The sequence below is a fragment of the Protopterus annectens genome, chromosome 13.part0 (genome assembly GCF_019279795.1).
Source record: "Protopterus annectens isolate FY-2018-M chromosome 13.part0, PAN1.0, whole genome shotgun sequence".
In the NCBI taxonomy this organism is placed as follows: domain Eukaryota; kingdom Metazoa; phylum Chordata; order Ceratodontiformes; family Protopteridae; genus Protopterus; species Protopterus annectens.
In genome coordinates this window covers 807,456,152-807,469,928 of record NC_056747.1, presented here as the reverse complement: position 1 = coordinate 807,469,928, position 13,777 = coordinate 807,456,152, and the positions used below count along the sequence as shown (strand labels likewise).

At 36.7% G+C, this 13,777-nt stretch overlaps 1 protein-coding gene across 1 annotated transcript in view; it reads left to right on the top strand.

Annotated features, from left to right (window-relative positions):
* Positions 1 to 13,777, top strand: part of RNFT1 (ring finger protein, transmembrane 1) — a 1,122,488-nt gene that overhangs the window by 939,681 nt on the left and 169,030 nt on the right. The gene's annotated exons all lie outside the window — the stretch shown is intronic.

The window sequence follows — 13,777 nt, the reverse complement described above, 5'->3', positions numbered from 1 at the left end:
GTTGTTTATTTATGCTTTTCCTCCCCTTCATTCCAAAAGTCCCGTTTAGAATTCAACAAGATGCTCCCAAAATCTTGTTGGTGACTGCCTTTTGGCAGAGACGGCATTAGTTCCCTCTTCTTCAGCACTTAGCCAAGGGCAGTCATCACAGGTTACCTCACAGGATGAATCTAGTCATACAGGACAAGGGATTTCTTAGCCATCCCCACCTGTCCACTCTTAGGTTCATGGGTAGGTACTAGGCTATCTGCCCGAGGGCATTTATAAGCCTAGCCAGAGTGTATCAGCTTTCGCCACCCCATTGATTAATTAATTGAACCTCTGTCAAGAAGAGCCAATGAAGTGATCCCAGGGGTGTATTTTCTGTTACTCATCCACTCGTCAAGGTTTCTATTGAAGAGTGTTAGTGAGGGGCTCTGCCTGATGTAGTTAGGAATTTTGTTCCCAAGCATGGGGAGTCTCTGTGACAGGAATCTATCCCTCCAGCATGTTCTATTTATTGTTGTGGCAAGGTTTAGCTCACTAGAGTGAGTGGCTCGCAGTGACTTGGATTTCTTTAGGTGGAGCATGTCCATCAATTCTGAGTTGGACATGGCTTTGTAAATCAGGCAGCGATCACCTCTTAGTAAGCGATATGCCACTGAGTACAGCCAGAGTTTTTCCAGTCGGGCTGCATAGGACATATGTTTGAATCCAGTAATCCTCTTGGTGAGGTACTTTTGTGGTCTTTCCAGCTGTTGGAAGTGTCTTGTGAGGTACATCCCAAATTGGGCATTGTACTCTATGATGGGTCTGATGAGTGACTCTTTATTTCTAGATGCAAACCCTTTAGTAATTAGATGGGCTACATAGATGGATTTCCTAACTACTTTGGCAATATGATTGTCAAAGGAGAGATTACTAGCTACCTGGGTCCCCAGATCTCTTATTACCTCTTCTGTATTAAGGGGGCTGGGGGCTGCCACCTATGTGGTAATTCATGCATGTTTTGTTTTTCCCATATGGGATGACTATGCATTTTTTGGCATTTAGCTTGAGACCATGACTTTGACACCAGGTGTCCATCTCAGTAAGGCCCTTTTGGAGAATGTCCATGTCAGCCGTAGAGTCAATTATGGCTCCCAGTTTGCAGTTATCGGCAAACTTGGTTAGCCATAGTCCTCGTGTGTTTGCCTGTACTTTTGAGAAGTATATGCCAAACAGTAGGGGTCCCAGGACCGAGCCTTGTGGGACACCACTTGTGACTGGTTTAGATTCGGACCTGGAGCCTGCTATCCTTACTGTGTGAGTTCTGTCTGTAAGCCAGTTGGCAAACCATCTCATGACGTAGGGGTTTATGTTCAGGCTGGTGAGTTTTTCTATAATTCCTGAGTGCAGAATGGTGTCAGAAGCCTTGGCAAGGTCAAGGTAGGCTGTGTGAACCACCTTCCCCTCATCTATGGCCTTGATGACTGTCCCCTCTTCAGCTGACATTGTGGGCAATAGGATTTTGATTCCCCATACACACCTTTTTTCTGAGGACATGCTTAGGGTTCTGCAGGAGGCCAGGAAACCCAATACTAGGAAATCTTATTTATCCAAATGGAAGATGTTTTCTGTTTGGTGTCTTTCTCATAACTTGGATCCACTTTCGGTGGGTGTTCCTTTGGTTCTCTCTTGTCATAAATTGCTCAATGCTGGGTTGGCTTATTCTTATGTTAAAGTCCACTTATCAGCCATCTCTGATTGTCTGCCTTTATCTCCTCCTTTAGGTTCTAGATTTGAGACTAAACAATTTCTTAAAGGCATCCTTCATATTAGGCCTCCCAGGAAGCCTGTTCCTCCTCTCTGGGATCTTAATTTTGTTTTGGAAAAATTGACTCAGGCTACTTTTGGGTCTGCAGCTTCAGCTTTCTTGCAACATTGCTGTTGGAAGACTATACTTTCTTTAGCCGTTACATCTGCCAGAAGGGTGTCTGAGCTTCAAGCCCTTATGGCTTGTCCTTGTCCTCCTTTTTTGGTGTTTTGTAAGGACAGGGTGCCCTTGCATACTAATCCTTCTTTTATTCCTAGTGTGGTGAATGAGTTGTCCCTTAATCAGTCTATTCATTTGGCCACTTTTTCCCTTCACCACAATCTGCCAGTAAGAAGGTGCTGCACACGTTGGATGTGCAAAGACAACTCAGATTATATTTGGATAAGACTTAAGACTGTTAGGAAATATGATCAACTTTTTGTTTCCTTTCATCCTAGATCCTTGGAACTAGCTGCATCCAAACACAGCGTTTCTTCTTGGATCTCAAAAGGTACTTCCTTTTGTTTTTCCTTTCATGGTAATAGCTTTGTTGTTCCTTTCATGGTAATAGCCTTCCTTATTCTGTTAAGGCTCATTCTACTCTGGCTTTGCTTCTTGTGCTTTTTCAGGGGTTTAGATACCAGTTCTGTTTTTGAGACAGCTGCATGGACATCTGTGCATACATTTGCCAAGCACTACACATTGGATAGAATATCCAGAGCTAGAGCTGATTTTGCTAAGACCATCTTTCTTGGCTTCCTAGAGGGCTCTGCTGGTTTGCCCTCTCTTCTTCCTGAGCTTTGGCACTCTCCCTAGTGTAAAGAATACTGCAACAGTGAAATGGAAAGACATAGTATAGTTGTGTAAAGTCTTACCATGCCAGTAGATGTCCTTCTCTTCATTGTTGCAGTATCCACTCCCTCCCTCCACCCCCTAGTCCATTTGTCTTCTGGATGTACTGATTACCTTTTCTTTTTCTTGGACTGGTGTTTCTACTGGGGCTGTCAGTTCTGAGGATAGTATGTCCAGACGTCACGTTTATCTCCTAAGCTACACAAGGAACATATGTGTGATGTATGGTGTACCTTAAAGCAACGTAAAGACTTTGCACTGGCCGGTCATCAGGCGACCCTTGGCAGGGGATCCCCAATGTAATGAATACTGCAATAGTGAAGAGGAAGACATCCGCTGCTATGGTAAGATTTTACATAACTGAACTTTCCTGAGAAAAGGTGATTGTGTGTGTGTGTGTGTGTGTGTGTATTGATTGGCTTACTAGGAAATGGGATTAATCTAAAATAGATATGTTTGGGGGAAATTGCTTATAGTGAGAGGGAGGATGACTGGGGCAGACACATATGCTAGCTTTGTCTCCACATCATGATGTAGAGATTTTTTTTTTGTAATGTACCTAAATCTTTTTCCTGGTCTAGGTTGTCAAGGCAGAACACTGCTTGCCTCCTCACCCTGATGCAGAGATATGCTTGAGTCTTGAGTAATAAATAGTACATTACATGCTTTCTTCTGTTATATTGCAGTTGATGGTTTCCTTAGTCTAGCACTTATTTTGCAAAAGCTAAATGGAGCCTTGTTAGCCTGTGTATTGCTTGTTTCATCCTGCTTCTATAAACTTTCTTCCTTGCTATGAAAACATCTGTTTTCTGAGGAGTGATGGAATGAGAGGCATCTGATATGTGCTTACATACACATACTCTGTTTGCACACAGGGACAAAGCCCAGACTATGACCCTGGTAACTAGAGTTTAGTTAGTAACCCAGGTGGCTGCTGGAGCTGTCATCAGGGAGAAGGAGAAGAGGAGTGACACAGGTTTATTAGTTTGCCTGTACTTGGGGGAGGGTGTGGGAGCATTTACTCGGTGTGCCACTGAATCTTTGGAGGAGACAGCAGATTCCACAGGAGTGCTGGCCTCAAGGGTACAGTACTGTCCTGAGGGATTGTGTCATTCTTGGAAGCAAATGACACATCTTTGCTGACACACTTTGCATGTCAAACCATTGACATGTTACTTAGCATATGCTGTATTGCTAGGGCCAGAGAGAAAAAATGAGTAATCCCTGATTTCTGCTTAAATGATGACCCCTTTGAAGGTTGGCAGCCAGTGAGGGCAAAAAATGTACTCCCATAAGCCCCGTATGGTCCCTCTCACCTTCCTGAGTGAAAGACTTAAATTTATCTCAGGTTCAACTGAAAATTGAACAAATGAGTGATATTTGGGGCCTTTTTTTGTAGTGAGCTATAAAAGACAAAATATTCTTGGAACACTAGTAGTTATTCCTCTCAATTCTGTAGTAGTTTTGCAGAATGTTCAAATTTTTGGCCCGTTCCTCATAAATGGCTTTCTAGCAAATAATTGAATTCAGTAAATAATGACAAGATGTTTTGAGTTTCAGAACTTGGCTGTACACTGATCAGCAGCACAATTTCAAGTCTCCCAGTAAGGAAACAGAAACTGAGAAAAAGCAGCGTCATTTAATTTTTTTTTTTATTGTAAAATTCAGTTACTGGCTAGTAAATACCCTGCCTAAATGCCAGCCAATAAGATATTTGGAAAACCTGAAAGAAAATTAACCAGAAAAGGTGAAGAGGAACCAATGTCTGGGAGGTATTCTGCAGCTGTTCAGCAAGAAGCAGTTCAAGAATCATCTTTGGTTCAAGTGATGGTTTCCAGTAACTTAGAAGAAGAAATAAATCAGATATACTCAGAGGTGATTAAAATAAATGAAACATTTAAGGAATATATCAATTCAAGCAACAAAAGGCTGTTTGAAGAAGCTATAAGTAGCCATTCAGATGAACTGATAAAACTGCAAAAGTCCAAGGTTGACATGAAGAAAAAGCTGTCTGAGTATGAGGCTCCTCAAGAATAACTGTTTAAAAAAATAGAAGACAGAGCACACAGAGAAAACCTGAGATTTTCTGTTGTACTAGAGAAACTGGAAGGAACAGACTGTATTCATTTTATGAAAATCAAATAAGCAACTGGACTGGGGTTCCACATCAGAATGTTAATTGAAAGGGAACATCAAGTTCATGCTCTAAACCTGGCCACGAGAAAGCAGCCAAGACCTATATTAGTAAAGATGCAATCATACCATCAGAAAGTGTTGATGATGACAAAATTGTTACAGAAGGGCACAGTATTAAAAATTAAAGACAACAGTGTGTTTGTAGAAAATGATTATTCACCGTACACCAGGCAGAAGAGAAGTGAATTTATCCCAGCAATCTGGAATGTCAAGAGGCAGGTGTGAGATTCAAGCTGCCGTATCCAGCTGTCTTCAAAGTATTTTTCCTGGAGAATCAGTCATTTTTGATGCAGAACAGGCTAAGGAGGAAATAAAGTTTATCCAACAGAATGCGAGTCAGCAAGCAGAAGGTGACTCTGCTTCTCATTCTTATGATGGGTAAAGCTCATAGACTTTGGCAGTGAACCTTTTCCAGTGATTCAAAGGAAAATGGATGAGCAACAGAAAAGCACTAGGAGTCAGCAGTACTTTGGATCTGAACCAGAGTCTGATGATGGGAGATGTAAATGAAGAGGAATAAGACCAGCAACTCTGAAATTAGTGAATAAATGGAAGGCTATAAAGCATCTTGTCACATTTGTTGAAATGTGATTTTGCAAGAAAGTGGATGAAAAACACTGGACTTTAGATGACTTTGTCAAGCTTGTGGGTAGACTGTAAAGCATACATCCCACTTTATATCATTAATGTTTAGAAGGACAATAAAAGGGGAAAAGTAACTGTACGTAAAGCAAATATTTCTTACTAGCATTTGTATAAAGCATTTCATGATGTAAACTGCATGCCATATACAGTAAAACAGTTTTATGTGGTGTGTAGTCATGGATATTTAAAATGTAGTGGGGGTCTCTTCATTGGCTGTTGTCTGTGTTAAATATATTAAAGTAAACAAGTACCTTTTTTAGTTGTGAGAAATCTAGGTTTTACAGTATAACAAGATTAAAAAAGGCCAGACAAAAGCAAGTTTAATGTTGATATTCTGTAATGTTAGGCTGCTGCAGTGGGGGTGGGGTGTAAAAGTGCACTATTTATATTATATGTAGAAGTAGGATATTTCCTCTTTATTTTACTGCCTTTGGCTTAAGCTGTAAAACAGGTATTTTTGTAAGCATGTAGGCTTTAAAAATAAGACAAAATGATGAAAGCCATGAAAATGCTAAGCTTCTTAAAACCGCAAAGGTGTATTAGCTTATTTTCCACAGGCAAGTGTTCAGTGGAGTCAAGATGTCTGCAGTTTTTTTATTTTATTTTATTTAATATTTGTTTACTGGGTAAGTCCAACTGGGATAGAGCCCATTTTCAGTGGAGACTTGGAGGGAAACGCAGACGCATGTCTTTGCAATGTGGGAGGAAACCGGAACACCCGGAGGAAACCCAGGCGAATGTAGGAAGGACATGCAGACTCTGCAGAGAAGGCACCCCAGCTGAGAATCAAACCAGCGAACCTCTTCCTGTGATGCAACAATGCTAACTGCTACACCACTGCACAGCTGAGGGCAGTTGTGCATTATTTTCTTTGTGAAATTTAAAAAGACTCATTTCTGAATAGATTTCCATGGAGACAGCTGTTTGTAGGTGCAAGCAGTTAATATTGAGAAGTCTGAGTATTCTTTGCTGAGGGAAATTCACAATTTAAAGGTGCAATGGCAAACCATTCAGTGAAAAAATTAAGTTTGAAGTTATGAGAAGTGAGTAAGAGGTAGCAACCTCCCAAGCAACATTAGTACTTTATGGAGTTAATAGAACAGTGTACAGTTTAGTTTTAGTTAAAGATAGCCAGTGCACGTTTTCTTAGGGCTAAAAGTTAATATTTTCTTAAAGCGTACAAGCTGTTTTTCTTATCTGGGAGGGTAAGAGATATGAAAAATGAACAGAAAGTCATCAGCATAAGTGACAGCACAGGCTGTAGCATGTATTTTAGCATGGATAACCTTTATTTTTAGGTTACGTAATGCCTGTAGGTACAGCTGTCAATTTGGGGCAATTGTTCCCTTCTTTAGGGTTAAACTTCATGTTTTGAAGATGTACATAGTTTTGTGTGTTCAAAGTTAATAGGGGATGGGGTGTGTTGCATTCAGGTTTTTAGTTTGAGGGTTTTAATTAAAACAAAGTTTTTAAAAATGTGACATAGGTTCAAATGGAGATGAGAACAAACAACTGTACAAAAGATCACTCTGCCAAATTTTAGTATATGTATATAACGCAAACGTTGGATGTACACATTCAAAAAACTGTTATGTATAGTAGGTGGAAACAGTAGCTTTTTATCATGATGGCTGTGCTGTCCATATTATCTTGAAATGTGAATGGCCTTAGAGGTATAGATAAAAAGGGAAGGGATATTAAACTATATTAAGAAATTGCAGAGTGCAAAAAGCAATGCTGCAGGAGAAATATTTGAGAAGAACTGAGCATGTGAAGTTGACAAAGGGAGGATTTCAGAATGAATGTTCAGCCGAATCTCAGAGACAGAAGAAAGGGGAAATAATTATAGTAATTGCTGGAGGGGCTCTGATAGTGATGAGATGAAGAAAAAGACAAGAATGGTAGAGATCTGTGATAGTAAGAGGCTGTTGGCAAGGGGGGAGGATTACAATGACATGTATTTGTATTCCACTGTAAACTGTTGCTATGTAGCTTAAGAAAGTTTTGTGAGGAATCCGCTTTCAGCAGGGAATATTGTTTATAGGTAGGGACTGGAATTTGATTTGCAATAATTAGTATGCATCAGGGGAACCTAGAAGGAGCAATATGTCAAAAGAGAATAGTTTTCTGGACACATTTGTGAAAATATTTGGTGTGGAAGATATGAATTCAGTAGTAGGAAATCTACAGAATTGCTTATTATTCCCCAAGGTATGATAACTGGGCTAAATTAGATAGAAATTATATTTCATGAGAGCATGTGCATTTAATTGAAAGCTTTGATGCACATCCAATAACTATTTCTGATCATGCACCAGTAAAAACTGGGATAAAAAACTGAGTAATGAAATATAGAGAGGAATTTAAGAAATGAGTAGTGGAAATTATTCAAGAGTAATTAGGGAAGATAGAAATGTCTTCAGAAGTTATAGGTAGTGAATGGGATAAAATGAAAATGGAGTTTTAAAATAGGGTCAAAAGCAAAAGAGATGTGGTTAAGAAGTAATAGAAATTACTTACAGGGGCTGGCAAAGGTTAAAGCATTGCAGAATAAGGGGTCTCACACAACAAGAAGAGGAAAAATGCAGAGTGCCAAAAGAAAAAAAATGCAGTATCTGGATAATGTGAGTGAGTTTAGAAAGAGTACAGTTAAGCAACTTTTTTTGTTTTGATAACTCCAGAGCACAAGAATGTTTAGTACAATGACTGAGCACAACATTGAAAGGGTTGTCAGCAAACCTAACTTATTACAAGAAAAATAACCAGAGATCCTGCACAGATATTAGAGATATTTCAGAAATGTTATGAAAATATTATAAAGCAGAGAAATGTGGAAATCAGGAGAGAGTACAAATGGAAAGACTGAATTATGCCAAGGGTAGAGGTAAACGAGCTCAACAGCTAACAGTTAAGATAGGAGATGAGATAAAAAGAGTGATTTATAATCAATCTTCAGGAAAGTCTCAGGGAATAGATAGTATCCCTGTGGAAGTTTGGAAATTAGGAGGGAAGAAGATCTGGAAGATTTTGTTTAACAGTATTTTAAAAGGAGGGGAAGCAGCAACATCTTGTAAGAGACTCTGGAGTCAGTGTTTTCTAAAGTTGGCTAAGACCCTTCAGACCCAGCTTCATATAGACTCATTTCAATTTTTGACCACAGTTATAAAGTGTTTGTCTATACTAGCTAAAAAATGACAAAGATGTTGCCAAAATTTATTGATATGGATTAGTATGGTTTTGTGGAGGGGAGGCAAACATTTGACAACATCAGTAGAACAATGATGATCCAGAGGAAAGCAGAATGTAAGACAATACCTCTGTTGCTGGTGGGTCTTGATGCAGAGAAGGCATTCAACAGAGTAAGCTGGGATTTTAGAAGTAGGACATTGAAAGCATTTGCATTCCCTGATAAAATTTTAAGGTTAATTAGAAGGATATATGAAGGAATAGAAGCAATAATTGAAGTGGGAGTGTTCCTCTCAGATAAGCTGTGTTTGAATAGTGGAACCAGGTAGGGGTGTCCTCTTTCCCCTTTATTTGCTTTATATTTAGAGCCACTGGCAAAGAAAATTAGGGACTTAGAAATACATGGATATGATTGGTATGGTAATCCAGAAAAGTTAGCTTTATTTGCAGAATATATTGTTTTGTACCTGATAAATCCAGATAAGGACATCTCAGTGTTGTGGAACATTTTTAGAAAGTTTCAAGTCTTTTTGGGATATAAAATTGATAAAGATAATTTACGGCTATAGTCTGTTGTATGTACCCACAAACAAACTGGTTCAGCAATACCCATTTTTATGGGGACATAATGTTAAGTATTTAGGAGTATGGATTAAAAAGGCATCTGTTATAGCATATGTGGGAAGAGACTAAACAAAAGGTAATACAAAAAGTTGTGAAACTGGAAACTCTTATGAGTATAGATAGTGAGATACAACCAGTGAAAATGTTTGTAGTCCCTTTAGTCTTGTACACTGATCTACACGGTATACATTGTTAACCTGAGGAGAAGTTGTGGACAATGATTAGTAAGAATTGAAAGAATTCATCTGGGAGGGAAGGTGAGCAAGAGTTAAATGAGATAAGTTGATCCTTCCAGTAGAAAAAGGTACTGTAGGTTTACCTGATTTGAAGGGATATTTAAGAGCTACACAGTTAAGGCTCATATACATAGCAGAAGCAAAAGGTTATAATTCAAAGTGGAAAAGGATGATGATAAATCAAGGAGGGAGTTCAAGAAACTGAGGGAGTGTAGAATTTTGGATGCAGATCTTTAAGGAGAATAACCGCAACCATACAGAATATTAAATTCATAAACTAGCAGAAAGTATTGTAAGAACTGAGCCAATATGAGAAAGGAGATTTTGCTAATAGGGATGACTTCAAGTAAGGTTACAGAAAATAGACAAGAGGGAGGCTGAAATTTACTGGAGAAATGTGGCAAAGAAACCAAGATATTAAGAGCAAATAACTCAAGCAGGAAAGGTAATATAGTGGGACGAGACCAAGAAGATTGTTTGGACTGCAGGCTAGAGACTGCCATCCATACCAGGGCTTGATCTCAAATTTCAGGCAAAGAGAAGGGGATAGGGGAGTTTTAAGTGAAACACCTGCTCTTGTAGAGTTTTTAGTTGAATCTAGACTAGAGGCAGCCTTTAAAAAATAATAATTAGTAGGGCATATAAAATATTGCTTGATAACTATAAGAATCCATCAGAGAATGTTAGAAAAGATTGGGAAGAGACTGGAAAAGCAATTTACAAAAAAAAATGGGAAAGATTGGAAAGAGACTGGAAAAGCAATTTACAAGAAAACAATGGGAAGACACATGTATAGCTCCCAAGTATGCAGCCAAACCCAGAAGGTTTTAGGATCTTTGCTTGGAAATGTTTGCATAGGTATTTTTTTAGACCCCAAGCAGACTTCGTCAAAATTTTCTTCAAGTAGATAGCAAATACTGGAGATGTGATGGAGAAGAAAGTGGTAACTGTAAGCATATGTTTTGGAATTGTAATGAGTTGGCAAATTTTAATAATTTCCTACAGAGTACTCTGTCAGAAGTATCTCTATGAGAGGGGCGTGGCCAAGGATGAACACAGGATAGCAGCAGATTTCTTCAGCTCCACCAATTTCATTACACTGACAGGAATTAATTACTTAAAAAATTAATTTTTGAAGTAATTTTCTTTCTAAATATGTTTGTTTTATATAGTTCTTGAACTATATCTAAAAAAGAAAGGAAATCTTAACAATATTCCTGTCAGAAATCACTTTGGAAATTTTCCTGTCAGTTTATCAGTCTGAAATGAGTTCCAGTAAGACAAATTCTCAAGACTCCAGCATCAAGAAAGAACTTCAGTCTCTGATAACTATAATCCAGCAACTTACTGCTAAGATGGGATAAAATGGATACTAAAATAGACACCTTCATAGAAAAAACTACAAAACAAATAGACTTGTTACATATAGACCTGCAACAACAGAAGATCCAGATGACAGGCATAGAAGAAGCTGTGAATGACATGGAAAATAGAATCCAAGAAGAGGAAATCAACATTGAGTTTCTGCTGAAACAAAATAAACATTTACAAACAAAGCTGGGTGACCTGGAAAATAGATCTAGGCGCAATAACATTAGGATTTTTGGACTGCCAGAAAATATTGAAGGTAACAATATTACTTCTTTTTTAACAACACGGCTCCCTAAAACTTTAGACTTACCAGAAGCATTCTCTTTTGGTATCGAAAGAGCACATAGATCTATAGCTAATACTAACTCTAACAAAAAATATCCTAGATCAGTTATAGTTAGATTTCTATCATCTTTTGATAAAGAGATGGTTCTTAAATCTGCTTGGGCTAAAGCTCCTGTTAAGATTAATGAGACAACTGTGCATTTTGACAATGACTATTCTTCCATGGTAATAGCTAAAAGTAAAGTTTTTCTGCCACTAATAAGGGAGCTTAAAAAAACACAGTTTAAAACATACCTTCTGTTTCCTGCCAAGCTTAAAATCTTCCTTCCTGATGGTCCTAAAATTTTCCATGACTTAGACTCTGCTTTACTGTTTATCAAAAAAAATAAGATTTTGGATAAAATAGAGGAAATGGAATGGGCTAGTCCTTCATTAAAGAGACTGGCAACTGAAACTTCATGGAAGACTTCAGAGAAGAAGAAGAGACTAAAAAACAAATGATTTGTTCTATGTTTTTTTTTTTTCACTCTCATCATTTTATTTCATTATTAATCTTTTTAAATATAGTTCCTGCATTTCCAGAAAGCCACAGATATTTTGAAAAAGATTTAATCAAAGTTATTCTCTGTGTGCAAAGAAATGTTTTGTTTCATAACCAGTCAAAATATCTGAAGATTTAATGGCAATGTATGATTCAATTTGTTTCTCTTTCTGAAAAAGAGAAGTAAGGTCAGTAATTTGATACATTTTTTTCTTTATCTTTTTTTTTCTTCTCCTTTTCTTTGTTTAAACAATGACATTCTATTTAGATTATGTAGTGGGTAAAGGGTGGGGGAGGGCAGGGAGAGAAGAGTAATGAAAATATGATTAATAGAATAATAACATATTTATTCCTTGTAAAAAGTTTATATGTTCTTCAAATGCTATTCCTAATTATACTTTCTTGATTATACTGTTTATGCTTGTTTGTAAATAATCTGTCATGCTTTAACTAATAATAATTAGAACTAAATAATAGTAAATAATATGTTTTATTTTAACTCTATTAATATAAACAGTAAGTAATATTCCATTGTATATACTTCTTATAGCTTTCTCTTACATTTTTTTTATTTCTGCCTTACACCCTTTTATTTTCTACTCTCTTTTCTTTTCTTTATTAATATATAGAAATGCTTTTGATCATATAGACACAGTAAATAATAAGATTTGCATAAAATTGAGTTGGGACAAAAATATTGAGTTTTATTACTTATTAATAATTTTGGGCTTAATTTCACTTACATAGAGGCTGTAATAACCTGTAAAATACATTGTGAAGGTTTTGTCATGTTTAGATGCATTTACACTGCTAAATGAATGTTTGCCACTAGTTTTAATAAGTTTCCCCAAAATGTTAAGGGAGACAATCTGGGATGTGGGCTGTCTCATGCACAGTGTCCATGAGCTACTTCAAAAGCTTCAACTCTCAGAATTCTCACAGAGAAGCTGAAAGCAGTTAGTCTAACCTTTGACCTAGATATCACACTGACACATCACAGATTCAGGAAGAATACTCTACCAGGAAATAGAAATGATGCAAATGCGACTATGTGAAGGAAAATGAACTCTTTAACATCTAAATGTGAGTTATTTTATATAATTACTTAAATATCTATGTTATAATTCATAAAATATGTCAGTTATAATGAGTTTAAATGATGCAGTTTCTTGTAGTAAGTAAATGTCTTATTTTAGAAGGCATAGAAAATGAAACATTTATTCAAGTGTTTTTGAAAATCTACTTAACAGCAGCATAATCTGTGTTAAAAACTTATGTTCCAAGCATATACATTACTATAACTCATTTAATTCATCTGATTGACAAGCATAAATAATTTTATAACTCTATTCTGGAAGAAATTGTCATGTGATATATTTTAAAGCAGTAGTATAGCATGGTTGTAAAATCTGGTTACTAAAATGTGTTTGCTGTGCATTATTTTGTATAAAGCAGACAGATTTATTGTAGGGACAGCAAGTAGGATAGTGCTCAGCAAGGACACAACTCAGTGAGATCATATATATATATATATATATATATGTGTGTGTGTGTGTGTGTGTGATGGCTTCTTTTTTTTTTTTTTTTTTTACAATAATGCAAGTGTTTCTGAGAATCTGCATAACTATGCAGTATGATTTATAACAATTTCTATGAATACAATGTTTTATTCTATTGACAATAATGAGTTTGAGTAAATGCTCATATACAAGCAATTCAAGGTTTTTTTTGGAAGCTGTTAATTGCATTTACATGACAGAAAATAGATGCATCTTAATATATGTAATGTCTGAATCATATTAGCCAAAGTTTTTGATTTAAATGAATGTTAGAACTTATTTTTCTCTCCTCTTGATTTCTAACATCAAGATTATTTGAATGCTGTTTGAATACAAGTGTTTTATATTACATAGATGTATATAGTAGTATGAACAGTTTTTTTAAAAAAAGTTTATTTTAGTTTATATGATGCTGTTTTACCAAATGTGTAGTCTTGTCTTGCTAGATAATTGAATTGAAAACTGTTAACCTCAGTTAAATATAACTAGTATTAAATTGATAAGGTGG